Raw genomic sequence first — 20,632 nt, forward strand, 5'->3', positions numbered from 1 at the left:
CGCCGAGGGGTCCAAGCAGGGTTTGAACCCAAGACCTTTTGGTCCTAGGTAAACACTTTACCACTTGGACTATCACCTCTTTGGCTGCTAATTATAATTCTCATAAGAATGACTTTGTCTAAATTCCTTATTTTTAAGCTGTGATGAATATGATTGATCCTCAAAAGGATGACTGTCAAATTTCCTTAGTATCCTTAACAAACATGAAACTTTAGATCAAGAAGTTTTAAATTACCTCACTGAACTAGCTTGATAACAATAAATAAATCTAATATAGTTTATAAAGTTGTAACAAATTGATTAGGGCAAGGCTATCAAATCTGCCATGCATAACAATTTGATGACTAGAAAAGGCATGGATGGTATTCACATTCTACACACAAGGAAGGACAAATTTAGATAAGCCTACACAGACTGTGATCTTTGATGCTTCATTTAAATTCTTATGTCTTGTGCATTATCGAACTCCTTACGTCTTGTATATCATCTAGAGTTTTTAATTCTTTATCTCAAATATACAAGTACACCATTTCCTCATCATCAATAAAAAGAGAGTCACTAACAGATCAAGGGTGATGATTATCAATATTGACATAGCTCAGTGTGTTACAACAAACATTTTCTTTGTTGTGTTGGCATGCATTCATCTTTATACACTTTCTTAGACAAATGTTTTTTTGTGTGTGTGTGTGTGTTTGTATCTAATATATGTTTTAAGTGATGAAGTGTTGTTAAAAAATGTGACTAATTACTCTTTAGAAAATATGATATAAAAAAGAGTGAGAACAGGGAGAGATGTGGGGATAGAATGGCTCTCCCATTATGTCTTTGTAAATTGTTTTCCAAACAGCCCATGGCTATACATGTTATTATTCGCACGCCTGCATGTATGGTTGTTTATATGCACGGCTATAGTCACCTTCCCATAGCCGTGTGTATAGCCACACCTATAGACTTGTGCAGTTTTTTTGCCATAAATGAATTCTTCTAAATTCACGCCGTTCTGATTGCAGCTATGGTCTCGGTGTTGTAGTGAATAACAATGTGAGTGGAGTTTGGCAGTGTACTAGGTGGACTAGAAGGGGGAAGGGTATTTAGGGCTATTAGAGGAGTGGAGGGGAGAGAAGTTAGTATAGTGGATGTGACAAGGGTAGGGACAAGGGTGGGGTGAAGGCTAAGAGAGAGAAGGCTCTATGGAAGTGACTAAGTGTTCGGAATATAGGCCGGTATAAACGAGGTAAATAAGCCAATGCAATGCAAGTTCTCTACTCCATACTCACTCAATCAGTCGATTCCAAGCATCATGTGCAGTCTCAATCATGTCCGTGCATTGAGTGACCCTCCATAAGATGACTACATCCAAAGTTTTTATTTAATGCTTTATCTGAAAATACCAATACACCATTTCCTTATCAATAAAGGGGGGATCGCTAACAGATCAAGGGTGATGATTATCAACATTGACATAGCTCAATGTGTTACAACAAGCTATTTCTTTGTTATGTTGGTATGCATTCATGTTTATACAATTTCTTGGACAAACATAGTGGAATCCTTTGTTTTACCTTCAATTAACTGACACTTATGGGCAACGACTCCTTTTCTGGGGTTGTTGGGGACTTGACTCATTATAGCGAGCATAAAAAGGATAAAGTGCTAATTTTCCAAAGCATTTAAGGAGAGGAACTATTGTGCCTTGAGAATCGCTTCTTATAAGGAACATAGAAAATATGAGAGGAGGTTTAAATTTTTTTTTTATTCCTCCTCCTTACTTAATTCTCCTCTAGCAAAGATATAAGGTATGTTGAAGAAGAGGATTGGCCCAATGCTTTTGTAGAGGCCTGCCCCTTTAAAGCAATACCCATATAATTTTTTCTTTTGAATACTTTCAAACGTATGAAATGAATAACACTTTTGAACATTCAAACAATAGATCTAGGGGGGAGAGAGAGAGAGAGAGAGAGAGAGAGAGAGAGAGAGAGAGAGAGAGGGAGGGAGGGAGAGAGAGAGAGAGAGAGAGCATCTACGAAGGAGAAAACCTTCCGTAGAGAGGCAAACGCCCCTTCATATGACTAATATTCATAATCTACACTCTAATCAAACTTGGAGCTATTAAACTTTCGAAAAGTTATTGATGGAGTGATGCAAATGTTACAAGTCTTCTTAGATAAGATCCAATCAATACATTCTATTAAATTGAAAATGTCTCTTGTTTAATACTCTCCTTTTAGATATTTTGACATGTGATTTCTTATGTTATGTTGAAGGCTTCTCAACAAGATTTTCCCCCCTGAAAAACCAATTTTTGAACTCACGCAATGGGCCTCTTAAATTGCTCTCTATGCTAGGTATGGATTATGTAAAAATACACGCATGTCCCAATGATTGTATGCTATTCAGAGGGGTTAATAAAGATGCAACACAATGTCTACAATGTGGAGAGAGCGGATATAGAGATGATTTGCAAGGAGACAAAATTCCCCGTGTTGAGACACTTTCCTATCATTCCTCCTATCCAACTTATGTTTAAATGTAAGGAGATTACAGAACTCATGACATGGCATGCAACTCATCGCTCAAGTGATGGCATCATGAGGATTGTAGTTGATTCATCGGTGTGGTAATACATGAAACATCAATGGCAAGAGTTTGAAGATGAGCCCCGTCACTTATGTCTTATCTCGGGCATGGATGGTGTCTTCAAGTCCACATCATGGTCTACTAGGCCTATTGTAACAGATCAAGGGTGATGATTATCAACATTGACATAGTTCAATGTGCTACAACAAATAATTTCATTGTTATGTTGGTAAGCATTCATGTTTATACAATTTCTTAGACAAAACATAGTGGAATCCTTTGTTTTAACTTTGATTGAGTTACACTTATGGGCAACGACTTCTTTTCTAGCGTTGTTGGGGACTTGACTCATTATAGCAAGCATAAGAATGACAAAGTGCTAATTTTTTATATCATTCTTCTTCTTGGCAAGGGCTCTCTGGTGCTTATAGTTAGTCACCTCCGCACGTGCGATACCAAGGTGGTGCTCACGATCTGTGGAGTGGGCTGACTACGTCTTCCTGCCGCCAATGCACAACATACATGAATGATTTTCAAACTCGCCATTTTAGGAAGAAAGTTTGGATCCTAGTTCATGCACAAAGTTCAAAAGATGAATTTTCAAACTCGATAACATGCGTTCAGCTTGATGCAAGTCAATTCTTGTTATTGCTTTGCAAGGTTTGTTGATAGGTGGGCCACCGCACAGTTCCGAATTCCCAGGATAAAAACTGCAGCCAAAGTTATAGTTGTAAGTAGGATATAAATATAATGTGTGTGTGTGTGTGTGTGAGAGAGAGAGAGAGAGAGAGAGAGAGAGAGATTTGTAACCTGTGGAGGTTATAGCGGCTGAAGGTTGTGGGCAAAAAACCGCTGAAGTCATTGCCGGAGACGTTGCTGCTCAGGCATAACGAGCACATATATAACACATGGCTAAATCAAAGAAACGTGCAGACGTAGGAGAAAGAAGGATCACAAGGAGCTTACAAATTGACAAGGTCGATTATGCCTATGGTTGCAGCAATGGTTCCGTTAAGGCGGTTGTTGTGAAGGCGCCTGTGCAATGCAAAACCCCCATACTGCAGAGTCACATCGACGAGTGAAAACATACAGAGACTCTTGAGTGGGAACACAGAAATGTAACCAGCAGGAGGTCTTACAGGAACTTGAGGTTGTGGGGTTGTTCAAAGTGGTCGAACTCCTGCGGAATGGGTCCCGTGAACTGGTTGTCGTAGAGATCTAAGGATTTCAGCGAGTGCAAGTTGCCAAGCTCAGAAGGGAGAGGCCATCTCAGCTTGTTTTTCTACAGGAGACTGCAGTGCAGTCCTGGATGTCAAGGGCATTAGAGCAGAATGAGCATCATGCAGAAATAAATCAAGAATTATATACTGTTAAATCTACTTACAGATATTCCAATGCGTCCAGGTTCCCTAACTCCGGTGCCAACGTGCCCGAGATCCCCTCGTTGCCCAGATCTCTGCAAGTTAACAGAACAAATTATCTCAATTCAGACGACTCTCTCCTAATTGCAACCACAGGGCGCGGGTGTCAAACGCACAGCCTAATCACGCGATTGTTGTCGTCGCAGGTCACGTGGAACCACGTGCACGGATCGACTAGGGTCGGGTCCCAGCTCGCCAGAACGTTGTCGGGATCATCTGTGATGCGAGCCTTGAACGCCGTCAGCGCGTCCATTGCACCATGCAAAATAACTACATTACATCACGGCAACCGCAATAGCCTATTTTATGACAGCTCAAAGGTTTAGATCGCTAGCCATACTATCGCTTGAACTCGCCGTGGGGAGAACACTCGCAGACGAGAGCAGAAAATATAAGAGAACAGCGCAGGCGCAAGCGCATCAACATGTTTTATAGGTGGAGTCAGCGAAGTCGGATTATTACTTCTTGTTGATGGGTCTTTGAGTTTTTTGTTTTTTTGATTATGCAATAAAAGGGAAAATAGATAGACAGCTGAATAAGTATTTTGAATTGTGAAATTAATGAACCCGTCGTGGAGATAATTTATTAACTGTGAGGTTAGGACTTTGTCAAGACCTCACTTACAACTTGATTGTGAGGTGTTAGAAACTCTCATACGGCATCCCTACAAAACTCTCACACCATGGAAAGCACATGCCACCACTGACAACACCCACAAAAAGTAGCAATCAAAATTACCATAGCTACTATAACCACGTAGATTTAGTCTATTTTGTGGTTAGTCTACGTATGAGAAGGTTACCAAAAATCTGGTCCAACTTGATTTCGTTTTGTGTAATTAACATGGCCTATTTTAGGCAAGACTTCTCGTCCAACTTGAGCTTTTTTCATGTAATTACTATGGCCTTTTTTGGGCAAAACAACAAGGCTTAGCAATGAATATGCTGACGTTTTATGCAAAATGCTATTTGTTTCTGTTCATATAGTGTTTGTTATGTTTACAACACATCTCATAGCATGTATGCTGATCTTACATATGTTATGGGTGCATAGAAGAGCAAGAAGAACAAGGACTCGCATGGACAAGCACTACAAGAGCATGCGTGCATAGCTGCATTCAAAATATGCCCAACAAAAGAAAATTTGGAGTCTCAAATTCTTCATTGAGCTATGCATGCAGCTAAAGCCACATGCATAGCCATGCTGCAATTTGTGCATTAAAAAAAAAACCAACACATGGATGAAACATACAACATATTATAAAAAACTCAAAATACATTTACATGAACAAGCTTCATTCAAAAATACAAACATATATTGAGAGTATTCCACATCAAGTTTCACATATTACTTATAAATAAACCGAAAAAAACAAGGTGTTTATATTGCGATTAAAGGAAGCATCTTTAAGGCCAAAATGTTGTTTCCAAATAGAGTGTAATAAAAAAACAAGCAAACTATTCGTAAGATTACAAAGATTATCTTCAAACGTAATCATCCTCCTCCTCATCATGGTCATTGATATCGTCTACATCACCACCACTTTCACCTTTATTTTGACCATTTTCAATCTCCTCTTACATTACATAATGAAAAATATACATATTTAATGCTACAGTGCGCTCCTCGTGTCTAAAAGGCATGGTGCATTTAAGAGGGGGTTCAAGTGGGATCGATGGCTAAGGGGGGCCCGATTTTGGGCGGGGGCGATCCCGGCCATCGGATCCCCGAAAGTAAACTAGGGCCGCCCGATAATAAACTAGGGTCCTAAAGTAAACTAGGGCTACCCCGCATAACAAAATCATATATTAATATGGGCTGGATACACTAGCTAGCAGAAATTATAGCCTAATGGTAAGACTATGGCCTCCCTAAGGGCACGTCGTGGGTTCAAATCCTTTCTTTTGCAATTTGAGACTTACGCAAAAAAATTATAAGTCCAAACTCGGGAATTGGAGTAAACTAGGCAATTTGGCAAGCCCGACTTTACTGCGGGGTGGCCCTAGTTTACTTTGGGTCCCTAGATCTTTTTTAAACTAGGGGAGACGAAGCACGATATCTCAAAAAAAAAAACTTGGCCTGAAGTAAACTAGGATCCCTAGTTTACTTCAGGATCCTAGTTTACTTCACAGGCCAAGTGCGGACATCACAAAAAAAACTCGGCTTGTGAAATAAACTAGGATCCCTAGTTTACTTCATAGGCCGAGTTTTTTTCGGCCTGAGTTTACTTTTGGCGATCCGATGATTCTGAGAGCTAGGCAGCCTATTTGTTCTAGCACAGACAGGAGAGATTGAGCCTATTTGCTATAGCGAGAGAAGTGAGGAAGGAGGATAAAAACATTAATAGCTCTTTTAGTTTAGGGTTTGCTGCCAGTGTGAGGTGAAAAGGGAGCCATTCTATACTTTGGTCCACCTTTCAATTATTCCTTTGGTCTCTTTATTCACATACCCCAACCATTAATCTTTCATTCCACACTTTTACTCATCTACCTTTTTTTTTGGAAGCAAAGAGTAGTTCACATCCACAGTGATCCACATGGATTTGGGCTGTTCACATGCAATGATTGAGTTCGCTCACTTGCCTTGAGCCTTGAGGAGGTTGTTCATGCACAACATGGTAGTTTTGAGGCTTGTTCAGATGGGGTGAGCCTCGAGGAGGTTATTTACACACATTGGGCCAATTTGGCTTATTTGGGAGTGTTCACACATGCCCTACCTTGTGGTGTGGATTTGCATGATCTTGGGCACTTGTGTGGTGATTCCTATGTGGTTTTGGATCTTGTTCACACACGAGCACAGTTTTTTGTGGGGTGCTCGCACATTTTAAGCTTTCATTGGGTATTGTTCACATGCTTAGTGCTTTGTGAGTGTGTTTACACATATTGTGTGCTTTGTGGGGAGTGTTCACATGTAGATATGGGTGTGTTTACACATATTGTGTGCTTTGTGGGGAGTGTTCCCATGTAGATATGGGTGTTTCTTATTACCTCTATCCCTCTGATCAACACTCTGTATACAGTTTCGATTCTATTATTAATCCCAATTGCATGAGATCAGCTGTGGCACTATCTTTGTGGTTACGGGATCGCTACTTTGACTTGCCATTTTGTGCTTTGTATCACATATCTTTCACAGCTTTCACGTATACCACGGGGTTGAAGGATGCCACTGACACATATGCACATGATGCCACTGACACATACACGTGCACATGATGCCATTGACACATATGCACATGATGATGATGCATGCGATAGTGATAGTGAGAGTAATGTATGTGAGTTAGATCATGTGGGCATGATCTTGATGGGAGGGATGGCAGTGAACATTTTGAGCATTATGATTGATGATACGCGTATGTCTACCTACTTTCTAGTCAATCATAGTGATGCATTAGGAGATATGGATGCATTAGACTATCATGTGGATCAATTTTTAATTAGTGATGCATCCATTGGCATGCTTGAGATTGGGGATGATGATACCTTACATGTTGATGAGCATACGATAGTGCATGAGGAGCATAGACCTAAGTTCCTAGTGCTAGATAAGTCAAGCTGCTCTTTTAGGTCTTCTATTCATGGGGATATCTATGATTCTATCTCTACTCCTAGCTCTCATAGCATACCTGGTAGCATTCACTTAGGTTTAGTGCATATGTTTTGGTAGTCAGGCATTGCACATGAGCATAGCCACAATTTTGTTGAGGTGAGACCTTGTAGGAGAGAGGATTATGCATATGGATCTAGAGAGATTTTCATTTGATCTAGATATGTACTTAGATCCAATTTTATTGGAGATAGATCTGTAGGCCATATAGGAGCATCATGGATTGGTATATATCATTCTTATAGGGGTGACCTTAGTGATCTTGGATATTATGAGGTTTATAAGAGTGCATTCACGGCACTAGGAACATGTGTGGCCCAGTATAATTGTGAACATGCATCCTGAGATATGAACATGTGTGGTTGGATACCTGCAAACTTATGAACATGCATTCAGAAGGAAGAATGCGCATTTCTAGTTTGGCATGTTGTGAGGGAAAATCTAAGCCCCTCACAAACATGATGTGTGTATATATAGATTGTGTGTATGATAGTGTTGTGTGAATCCAAGGTAGCCAAAGACGCGTGGTAGGCAAAGGAAAAATGCAAATGTGCTAAACCAAAATAGAAACAATACAGGTAATCATGGAAGCCAGGCAGCATAATCTTCTAGAAGAGAACAAAGGCAGCAAACAGGTATTGAAGAGAAAAAGGGGTGATTAATCGAGTGTGGTTGATAGCAGTAAAGTTGGAGAGACCACCAGGAAAGAACTACAGTTGTGTGGGCTTTTGCAGGTCTCAGTGTAGCACGTTGGAGATGCCTACATGTCTTTCTAGGTCTACAAAGAAGACTCAGATGCAGTGAGGGAGGAGTGTTTGGATCAAAGCACAAGGAGGTAACCGAGCGAAGGATTGGCCAAGGTGTTTCTTGGATTCTCTAAGCAAAACCTCTGCTACAAACGTGATCCAGATTAGAACTTCTTTGACTATACCTATTTGTTAGTTGAAAGCTGGTTAGTGGAGGATGAAGATGATAATGATGTGAAGTTTGAAGTTGCAGGTCTATTTGTGGCAGATCGAGAAAGTTTATTGTGCTTTCTTTTTTTTGAAGCCCAAGTCCTCAGGCTTGTTGAGATTGATTGTTTGGTTTGAATGAAGGGTAGAGTGTTTTGAGCTTGTGTTTTTTTGTAGTTTGTTTTTGTGCCTTGATGATTTATTTGTGTTGAGTTGAGTGAGATGATGGAGAAGGGATCTCTGAGAGGGCAGATTAAGTGTCTTTTGTGCCAGAACTGATTCTGAGTTAGAATTAGAAGAGAAAGTATATAGAGTTAGTTCTGTGTAAGCAGAACATCAGAACCATCATTTGGGAGTAAGAGGATCTTGAGCTGACTTGTTTGAGTGTGTAAGAAGTGTTTTTGGGCCTCGTATGATAGTCAGAGCTATTAGCTACTATTAGCAGTAGGAAGGTTTTATGTTCTGAGTGCTTTCTGTGTGGTAGCAGTGATTCAGGTGCTGTCAGTTGAGTATCCATTATGATGGGATTTTGTGTGGTTTGAGTGGTGTGAGCAACTAGAAGTGCTAGTTGACTCAAAAAAGAGAGATTCTACTTCAGCTAGGTCAGAGCTAGTCATCCTCAAGAGGAAAGTCATTCAGAGTTAGCTGTGGGCTTGTAACTATTGGCAGCAAAGAGCCTGTGAGGTGATATCCCTTCAAGTTTGGAGTGGTCTGAGAGCCAGGGAGAGTCTGCGGACACATAGGAAAAGGACGTGGGATCTACGGCTAAGGGGCCCGATTTTGGACGGGGGCGATTTGGGCCATCGGATCGCCAAGTTTTTTTTGAGATGTCGTGCTTTGCCTCCCCTAGTTTACAAAAGATCTAGGGCCCCAAAGGAAACTAGGGCCGTGCCCCGTAGTAAAGTAGAGCTTGCCATATTGCCTAGTTTACTCTAGTTCCCGAGTTTGGACTTAGATTTTTTTTTGTGCCTAGTCTCAAAATGCAAAAGATATCATGTTTCGCCTCCCCTAGTTAGATCTAAGGCCCCAAAGTAAACTAGGGCCGCTCTGCAGTAAAGTCGAGCTTGCCATATTGCCTAGTTTACTCCAGTTCCCGAGTTTGGACTTATAATTTATTTTGCGTAAGTCTCAAAATGCAAAAGAAAGGATTTGAACCCACGACGTGCCTATGAGGCCATAGTCTTACCATTAGGCTATAATTTCTACTAGCTAGGGTATACGGCCCATATTAATATATTCTTTTGTTATGTGGGGCAGTCCTAGTTTACTTTGGGGCCCTAGTTTACTTTCGGGAATTCGACGGCCCAGATCGACCCCACCGAAAATCGAGCCCCCTCAGCCATCGATTCCACTTGAACCCCCTCTTAAATGCACCGTGCCTTTTAGACACGAGGAGTACTCACCCCAGAACGGACTCTCAGGTTATCACTTGCTAGTCCCATGTTTCAGCTTCAATATGACGTGCGAGCGACCAACTGTCATTTTCTATAATTATGAACATGTAGCGCGTGGTACAGAAAACAGTTATATAAAAACTTATGAATTTGGCGATCGAACCTACGTTTCCTCTCAACCCACATTTTATGGTAGCGACAATTGCAAACGGTGTGTTGCCTTTTTTTAGTGGGCTAAGTACTGCTTATCCTCCTTGATGTCTTAACCACCTTCTTTCACTCTTTCATATGAGTACTTAGCCGGCATGCCTGTTCCTTCCGTCATGCATATCTTTATGTGCGACCTCGTGTTGTTCAATAATCTTCTGATGCGGTCTTCATAAGCTCAAAAGAACAAGATGTTCATATTGCGAATAAAGGAAGCATATACAAGGTCAAATGTTGCTCGTTTTTTTTTTGTTTTTTTGTTTTTTTTGGAAAACAAAGCTTCTATTATCTCATGAAATCTTTATACAAAAATTAGAGTGATCTAATCACTCGCACTACCCTACTCTACCAATCTTTGTCTTTGATTACTTGAGCATCCTCCAGTAGTTTGTTCTTCAGAATGTCCCATGGCAAACCAGAGGAGAATAGGATTTGCCCTTCAAATACAGCAGTGTTCCTACAGATCCAAATCCCCCATAGCATCCAGAATCTCATGTGATCCATAGTCCATTGAATCTCTTCAGCTGGTAGGTCATACAATCCAAAGGTGATTTGGTATCTGTTGAATTTGTGTCCCAATCTTTGTTGTAGAATATCAATGAGTTGGTTCCACCATTCTTGAACAATCTTGCCGTACCAGAAGGCACGTTCGTTAGTTTCTCTACTACTCGCACATTTGCTACACTTACCATTTCTTAATCCTTTCTTTATAAGTGTAGAAGCCAGAGGCAACCCTTGAATCAGCAGTCTCCACAAGAACACATTGGCTTTCAAGTCTCCATTACCTTTCCAAATTGCACTAATTTTGGTACACCCAAGCTTGATTACATCTGTCCTATATGTTTTTTCTTTCCAAAATAATGGTATAGAAATCTTTTGTTTCTGTTGTCCCTACCAGTTAGCTGAGCTTTGTGGCAGTGCGCCCAATCCCTAAACCTATACTGCAGGTTAAGTGTGAGTGGTACTGGCAGATTCCATACATGATGAGAACAGAATAGATGCCAAGGGATTTTGAGTTTGGCTCCCGACTTTAATCTCCTTTTAACTACAAAAAAAAGAAATGAAATTTCCCTCAAAGTCTAGCAACTAGAAAATTGCTTTTAACTCCCTTCTTATGCAGATATTTACTATGAGTCCCAAGCAAGCATAACAAAGGATGTGTTATCATAAATATTTATGAAGCAAGCATAACAAAGGATGTGTTGCTAGAGAAAGGAGAGGGCTTAGGGGACGGTCTTATCTTACACACCTAATGAGATGGACAGGCTCAGTTAGCCTGACGGAAGATCCTCCTTCTTCTAAGACATGTAGCACATTTGCAATTCTAGTTCCAAATCCCAATTTCTTGAGCACTACATGTATAAAGTTCCAGAGCTAACTGTGTCGAAAGCTTTAGGAAAATCTAGCTGTAGCATCACCATATCTTGCTTAGATAATTGAGCATACTCTATTCCCATTTTCACTGTTAAAATGTCATATATTGACCTCCCACCCGCAAATCATGTCTGACTAGCATGAATGTGTTTCCCCAGATAAGGATTGAGCCTTAAGCGATGGCTTTAGCCAAGATTTTGTACATAATACCAAGCATAGTAATTGGCCTCCAGAGGGCCAGAGAGCTGCAGAAGGTTTGCTTAGGAAGTAGCTTAATAATACCTTGCTTCAATTTGTTATCCATGCATTGATTGCTCCACATTTCATTTAGAAATTTAGATTTGAAAGAAGCCAATTTATCCCAGTATGAGACCATAAATTCTTTTGAAATACCGTCAAGTCCTAGTGTTTTCTCATTGCAAATTTGCAACAAAGCATAATGTAATTCCTCTTTTGTAAAGCATGAATCCAATCTGATAGCAGTCTGAGCATCAATGCATGTGTTCACAACCTGAATGAAACTATTAATAACATCAGCATGCTGTTGCAGTGAGTTTTCTGCAATCACATTCAAAAGTTTGCCACAGTATTCTATACATTTCTTGGCAATTTCAATGCCAGTATTAATACATGTGCCATCCTCTATTAATTTGGGCTATGGTATCCCTGCTTTTCTTCCTCTTAGCTAGCTTTTGGAAAAATTCTTTAGAGGTACATGTAGCATCTGAGATGTCCAGCCTCCTCGATAGAAATTTGGCCTTTTGGCATCATTAGCGTCAGCCTCCTGAAGTAGAATAGTACAATCATGAAGATATTGTTCCTCTTGGGGGGTTAGTTGTCTGCTATTGCCCACATTTCTTAGTCTGCCAAGATTATGTTTAGCCTGCATAATATCACTTCTCCCCTTGTTGGCTTAATGTTTGCCACATATTCTGATGCAAGAGTGCATGTCCTTAACAAAGCTTTCCCACTTAATCAAGTTAGAAGCTTTTGAACAAATCACTATTAATAAGAAAATTATTTATCATTAGAGGTCTTTTGGTCATCATACCTTCCATTGCATGAGACCAATCATATCTTGAAAAGGAATAAGGATGGTAAAATGGTTAGACCAATGCGCCTTCAGGTCCACTGAGATTGAACAAGTAAGGGGGGGGGGGGGGGGGGGGGGGGTGTGCAGTCATTAATCACTACATAAGCTCTATCTAGCATGGACTATGCTCACTTATGAGAGACAGAGTGGTATGTTTAGCCTACAGTGCCAGGGGAACAACTTTGCCACAGGTCTAGGAGGTTGTGAGTTTGAGCCATTTGCTCCCACTTTAATTTTTCATTGGGTGGGATAAGAGCTGCACCAGTAGCAGTATCTTCTTTATTAATAACCATGTTGAAATCTCCACAGATGATTCCTTGGACGGTAGGAATGGAATCCATCCACTCCCATAGATCAGATCTAGGTTTATAGCTATTAAACCCATAAACATTTCCAATTCTTAGTTTTCCAAATTCAGTGTCCGTTTCAATGATTAGGCATCTACCAGAAATGTGGTTATGGGCCACAATGGGGTTTAGACTATTTTTAACTATGGTGAGAGTACCAGAGTAGCTAGTAGTGGTGTCGCCATTAAACATATTGTAATTGTTACAAAACTCAGTCATACTATTTAAGGAGTGTTGTTTATGCTCTTTTAAGCAAGCCAAATCTAAATCCAAGGTCATAATCCACTTCCAAATATTGCAGAGGAGGCAGTGGGATCTCACAGTTGGTATGAGAGCGCTGTTGTAAATTTACGTAACAGCAATGAAAATTGCTTAAAATTTTAAAGTAAATTTGGGAAATAATGTTTTGACTTGTTAATATTATGTTGAATGAACTTCAAAAATTGAAAACTCATAAATTGAATTGGAAATTTATAGAGGGATACCCTGAATCTATCTGGCATTCCTGAACTCTCCCAGAGTCAGGATATGATAGCCTTTGCATTCGAGCACCTCATCAACTCTGCTACGACCCGAGTAAGCAGTGTGAGACTTGCACGTCATTTTGAGAGTCTTACTTTCGTGATCCTATTGGAGCGACTGCGGTATATGTGGTTCTTTGGAGGACGATGTATTAATGTCAGTACCAGTCAGCGTCAGAGGCTTAGGCAAAAAATTTCCTTAGCCATGAGTCTGATAAGGCTAGGGCTTGTTCAGCATGTACAACTCTTTGATCATTCACCCAGGAACATCAGAATTTCATGCTGAGTTTTTAGGCTTCTTAGCCGCTTTATCCCTAGAAATAGAATTACACCACCTCTTTCTATTATCGAAAATTTTTGATCATAAATGATGTTTTGCAAAAAAATTCCAAATTGTTTTCATGATTGTGAATATGGTTACTAAAATTATCAGAGTAAATCTTGTTTCATGAAGTATGATGAAATAATTATCTGTTTAAAGAATAAATCACAGAAATTAAATAATCATAAATCTGTTGTTGTGAAAGTTAAGTTGACAAAAATCTCGTTTTGTTAGAATCATGAGGCACGCGCCCCGTGCAAAAGGCAACCGGGTCCTCTAACCGATGATGAAGAGTTAGATCTGGATCTTTGAAAAGCCTTGCACAGATTCCAACCTGTTCCCTTCAAGGGTGAAGGGGAGCACTTAGGTGAAGTAGTGGAGAAGTGGATTGAGGCTATGGAAGAATACTTTGATGTAACTGGCTACAATGAGAGAAGCAAGATGGCTCTCGTCAGGTTAAAGATTGTGGAAACGGCGAGGGTCGCTTGGAGGAATCATGTGAGACTAACCGTCTCGACCGGAATACCCAGACGTGGACCGATCTTAAAGCTTACCTCAGAAAGAGGTTTTGTCCTCCGGGCTTCCTTGAAACTAAAATGAATGAGTTCTTAGAACTAAAGCAAGATAGCCGGACAATTAAAGAGTACCATCAAGTTTTTTCCCTTCTCCTCAAATATTCCCAGCAATTGGATGAAGAGCAGCAGCTGATGGCCAAATTCATTCAAGGAATGCACGAGCCATTGGACACCTTCGTGAAGAATGCCAAACTTATCTCAATGGCCGAAGCTGTAAGAATGGCAAAGGACTTTTCTAAAGCCTTTGTTGTTAAGGTCCCGCGGAAACCTTCACCCTCTAACTTTAAAATATCCCAAACCCCAAGTAGTACTTGAAACTTTCCTCCCCCAAAGAGGCAGCAAGGCCCAAATCAAAATCAAGATACTGGGAGATTCAGAAGTGAAGGAAGACCCTTCCCAACAGAACACTTTCTCAGGAGCCCCACCTCTTTGAAGGATTCAGAGGGATGAGCTCAGAAGTGAGAACTGGTGTTTTGGATGTCAAGGTTTTGATCACCAGCTAAAAGACTGCCCGACTACTGCCATGTCAAGGGGACACGGAAGTCAAGGACCGAGAGTGCAGAGACCAACCCCTTCCTATCAGTCAAATCAGGGTCCATCTTGTTAAAATCAAGGTAATCCTAGGAGAACTCTAGCTCAACCATCTGCCTCTGTCTAGAGTAGCCTCGAAACTCCTTCCCAGAACTGGGGCAACCAAAGAGAAACAGTTCCGCCTTAGATAGCAGCTAGAGGAGTCACAATAGTAGAAGTAGTGGAATAGGAAAGAGGACAGATTTATGTAGCAATTGAAAACCAAGGGCCAAATCGCCAATTCTCCATCATTCATACTCTAGCTGAGTATCAGGGTAAGCCTTTTAAGCTTCTGATTGATTCATGCAGTATTCATTCTTTCATTTCTCCAGGATGCTTGCGTAAGCTAGTCTTAGAATAGAAATCAGGGAGACCTGTGCAAGTTGAATTGGCCAGTGGGAAGATTCTTTTCACTCACCTTGAGACAGATCGTATTCAATTCAATCTAGATGGGAATTTAATTGATTCTCAATTCAAAGTTATACCTTTGGGAGTTTTCAACGGGATCCTTGGAATGGATTGGCTCCACAAAAATCAAGCTGACATTCACTGTCATAAAATGGAACCATTTCCTTTCGTGACCTTCACGGAAATGAAGTTCAAGAAACCGAAATTTCAGGATCCCCAAGTTTGCAGTTAGTAAAGGCTTCTAAGTTACTAAAAGAACTTAGAAAGAAGCAGCTTATTTATGTTGTCAAAATGAATCCAGTAGACACAAAGTTAAAACTAAAGATTATGATGATTTATTCCCAGCAAAATTAACAGAGATTCCTCCAATTTGAGAAGTAGATCACGTGATAGAATTGACCCCCGTAGCTCAGCCAGTAGCCCTACGCATGTACAAAATGCCAGTTCTTGAAGCCATTAGACAGCTATTAGAATAGGGGTTTGTAAGACCCAAGGTTTTACCTTGGGGTTCGCAAGTTCTCTTTTAGAAAAAGAAAGATGGAACGCTAAGACTCTGTGTGGCCTACAGAGGCCTCAATGAGCTGACAGTTAAGAATAAGTATCCTATCCCCAGAATTGATGAGCTTCTGGTGGACAGGCTAAGTGGAGCCCAGAAGCTCTTAAAGATAGATCTCAAATCAGGGTATTACCAGATCATGATTAATGAGCAAGATATCCCGAAGACAGCCATCAATACTCGGTATGGGCATTATGAATTCACTGTCATGCCGTTTGGCTTGACAAATGCCCAGCTACATTTCATCGCTTAATGCACGACATTCAATCGCTTAATGCACCACATTCAATCGCTTAATGCACGACATTGTCAGAGAATAGTTGGATGATTTTGTTCTTATTTTCTTTGATGATATTCTGATTTACTCATCAAAGAATGCAGCTGACCATGAAACTCATGTCAGAAAAGTTCTTGAGATTCTAAGTAAGCACCAACTCTTTGCAAAAAAGAGCAAATGCACTTTCTCTGCCGACCATGTTGAATACTTGGGCTTTCTGGTATCCAAAGATGGAATTTCTCCAGATTTCGCTAAAGTCCAAGCAGTCATAGATTGGCCTGAACCAAAAAAAGTGAAAGAAGTCAGGGGATTCTTGGGATTGACTGGTTGGTATAGAATTTTTATACCAAAGTATGCTCTCATAGCTTCCCTCCTGACTAATCTTCTCAAGAAGAGTATTCTGTTTCAATGGTCTGCCACGTGCGAGAGTGCTTTTGATAAGCTAAAGACCGCCTTGCTAACCAATCCCATTCTGAAACTGTCGGATTTCTCTCTACCCTTTGAGGTAGTAACTGAGGCCAGTGGTTTTGCACTAGGAGGTGCACTCATGTAGGAAGCTCATGTAGTGGCCTATGAATCCCGAAAACGCAGAACGCATGAGAGAAATTATGCGGTCCATGACCTGGAACTACTTTCAGTAGTATATGCCCTGAAGTTGTGGAGACATTACCTACTGGGTCAAAGATTCACTTTGATGTGACAGATCATCAGAGCTTAAAATGGATCTTCACTCGGAAGGATCTCAACATGTGCCAAAGATGGTGGATGCAGATCCTGCAGGAATTGGATTTTGAAATCAAGTATCACCCAAGCAAAGAAAATGTGGTAGCAGATGCCCTCAGCAGAAAAGCCTCCTTGCTTGCAATTACTATAGTGTCAAATCCTTTGATTATTGAAGCAAGAGAGAAGATCATGTAGCAGGATAGATTCTTTGGCCCTATTGCTACCCTACTTATGTAGCAAAAGCAAAACTCCATAGGAGTTGAACCGAGTTCAAGGGTACAGCCTGGATGATGGAATTATGTATTATAATCGTAGGCTATGCATTCCCAATGATGAGGGAACTAAGGGTCAAATTCTGAATGAAGCCCATGACAGCCTTATTGCAGGACATCCAGGCTTCATCAAAACCTACATGTCTGTGAAGAAAAGCTTCTTTTGGCCTGGTTTAAAAAAGGATGTGCTTAATCATGTATATCAATGTCTGACCTGTCAGAAAGTCAAGGTCGAGAGAGTAAAAATGCCTAGGAAGTTACATCCATTAGACATCCCCCAGATGAAGTGGGAATGTATCAGTATGGATTTTATTACTGGATTACCTTCAGTGCAATCCGATTACAACTCCATCTTCGTGGTAGTTGTTGATAGACTAACCAAAGTTGCCCATTTGATTCCAGTAAAAGAAACCTACACTACTGTAGTGGATGTGGCTAGAGTGTTCCTCAAGGAAATCTTCATATTGCATGGCCTACCCAGAAGAATAGTAAGTGATCGAGATCCCAAGTTCACGTCAAGATTCTGGACTGCATTTTTTGAAGCAGTAGAAACTTTCTTAGATCTCAGCGCAGCTTACCACTCTGAGACCGATGGTCAATCAGAAAGGGTAAACCAAGTAATCAAATATATACTACGGTCATGCTGTGGTGGCAGGGAACCCAAGAAGTGGCTAAGTTATCTGCACCTAGTTGAGTTCGCCTACAATGCTTCTTATCACCAAAGTATTGGGATGAGCCCTTTCAAAGCTCTGTATGAACAAGATTATTTAACTCCATTAACTTGGTCCGACCCATTGATTAGGGTCGAGATGTCGAGACAGATGCTTGACAACATGGAGCAGCAGATGCAGTCAATTCGCAAAGATTTAAAAGGTGCCCAGGATAGATAGAAGTAGTATGTAGATAAGAAGAGGTCATACAGAAAATTTAAAGAAGCAGATATGGTCTTCATTCGAGTACGCACCAAAAGAAGTTCTCTATCTCTTGGGAAGTAGAAGAAGTTATCCCCCAGATATTGTGGGCCATATCTGATTACAAAGGAAGTAGGTGACTTAGCCTTCGAGCTTCTTCTGCCTCCTCATCTCAAAGTACATAATGTATTTCATGTAAGCCAGTATATACCAAGCCCGAATCATGTGCTTGATGGATGAAATCTTAACTTCTTCAATCCCAAGGACAGATGGAACTCCAACTTGAAGAAATCCTTGATGTTCGAGAAAAGGTTCTCAGGGATAGAATTATGAGAGAATTATTGGTTAAATGGAAGTTCTATCCTTTTGAAGATGCCACCTGGGAGAAAGAAGCCAAACTGTTGTTGCAGGATTACCCCCCTAGTTTGCGAGATGAGGACATCTCGCATTTTTCAAGTGGGAGAGACTGTAAGATTCCTCCGCAGCCCCTCAAGATGTCCAGTATCTTCCCCTCTTGAGAATGATAAAAGATCTTGTTTCTACCTTAGAGAGAGAAAATATTCTAGAGAGAGATTATTCAGATTTTAGATATTTTTGGATGGAAAAATATCTCTTCTTATTTAAACAAATTCCCTCGAAACAAAAGGATTTTCAGAAGGTGCATTAGAAATAAATTATAATCTGTTCAAAAGGCCTTATCCTAAGGTTCTAGATTTTTTGAAAATTTTAAATTAAGGTTCTGAGGGGCCAATCAGATTCATCCAAATGTATGGAGGAGATAAATTAAAGAAATAAAGAAAATCTCCCAAAAAATGAGTAAATACTCACATAAGATGAAGAGTAGACTAAGGACCAAAGGAAATACTAAAAAAATAAATTTTTGACACCTCAAGAGTGGGGATTCCCCCTCATGAAGGAGACGCCTATTTCACATGTGTGGTGGAGTTTTAAATTTCTCAAATATTGAGATATTTCATCTCTCCGAATTCAAGTCTAGTTCCAAAAAGTAAGCTAAACTGACCCAAAAATGGTCAAAAATTGACCAAACTGATGTGGAGAATTCTAGAATCAATTTGCTTGGTTAGAAGCTCACTTTTTCCTATAGATAGCAGCCTCCCCCTTTGTAGAAGCTTAATAGTATTTTATGCACTGTTACTCTACTCCAACCCCCCAGAGCCAAAAACACTAAATTTATTTCATTAGTTTTTGACCTTTCCCTCTTTAACTGAATTGTGGTGGCCACTCTTGTTGTAAACAAGAGTAGATGCCTCAAACCATCAAGCCAAAGGAAAGCTCACAGAAATTCAAGTAAGCTAGAAATCCTACCTTTTCTTTATTCCTTTTAATGGTTTTCTAATTTTGTTTTCTTTGATGTTATGCCTTAATGGAAAGGCTTTCCCCCTCTCTTCATTCTTTATCCTAGAAAAGTAATCAAATTATTAGAATTAAACTTTTCATATTGTTTCTCTTTTAAAAGTAGAATTTGATTAGTTTAGAATGCTTTAAACCATTTGGGATAATTTTTAAGTAACTTGAGGATAGAAAAAATTGAAAAATGATTAGCCATACAGAGGAGGTTATGACGAGATTTTCTTAATTTTTATGAAATAAGTTTTATCTTTTATTATTCAAAAAGAGTAATCCCCACCATTTGTGTATTCTAAAAGTGTTATTTTCATTCTAGGCATAGAAAAATGCAGTATAAATATTTTTATTATAAAAGTAATATTTCCATTAAAATTTTAATTCTATGCACAAAAAGATGCATATTATTTATGTTTATATTATAAAAGAGTGATTTTCATTAGATTTAAATTCTATGCATAGAAAGATGCATATTGGATATTTTTTTAATTATAAAAGTGTGATTTTCATTAGAATTAAATTCTATGCATAGAAAGATGTATATTGAAAATAATTTTTTTTAATAAAGGTGTTACTTTCACCAATATTGATTTTTATGCATAAAAGAATTTTTTTTAATTATAAAAGGGTTACTTTCATCAAAATTGATTTTTATGTATAAATCAATATTGATTTTCATTCAAAAAGATTTTTTTAATTACAAAAGTGTTACTTTCACCAATATTGATTTTTATGCATAAAAGACTTTTTTTAAATTATAAAAGTGTTACTTTTATCAAAATTGATTTTTATGTATAAATGGATGCATAAAAGAATTTTTTATTATTATAAAAGTGTTACTTTCATCAATATTGATTTTCATGCATAAAATGATGCATAAAAGAATTTTTTTTATTATAAAAGTGTTACTTTCATCAAAATTGATTTTTTACATAAATAGATGCATAAAAGGATTTTCTTCTATATAAAAGTGTTATTTCCATAGAAGTTGGATTTTATGCATAAATAGATGCATACAAAATTTTTATATCAAAATAAGAGTTCTCTTTAATTCTATGTTTAAATCCCATGAATATTGAATAAGTAAATATCATGTGAGAGAAAATTCTACCGTTTCATATTCTCTAGGATAGTAATGAGAAAATTCAAAAAAA

The 20,632-nt window shown here is 39.2% G+C and overlaps 1 pseudogene; it reads right to left on the reverse strand.

Annotated features, from left to right (window-relative positions):
* Positions 1 to 3,127: 3,127 nt before the first annotated feature.
* On the reverse strand, positions 3,128 to 4,254 carry LOC147602852 (uncharacterized; annotated as a pseudogene).
* Positions 4,255 to 20,632: the final 16,378 nt, after the last annotated feature.

The sequence above is a fragment of the Cibotium barometz genome, chromosome 65 (genome assembly GCF_041138505.1).
Source record: "Cibotium barometz isolate CiBa-2024 chromosome 65, ASM4113850v1, whole genome shotgun sequence".
NCBI lineage: Eukaryota > Viridiplantae > Streptophyta > Polypodiopsida > Cyatheales > Cibotiaceae > Cibotium > Cibotium barometz.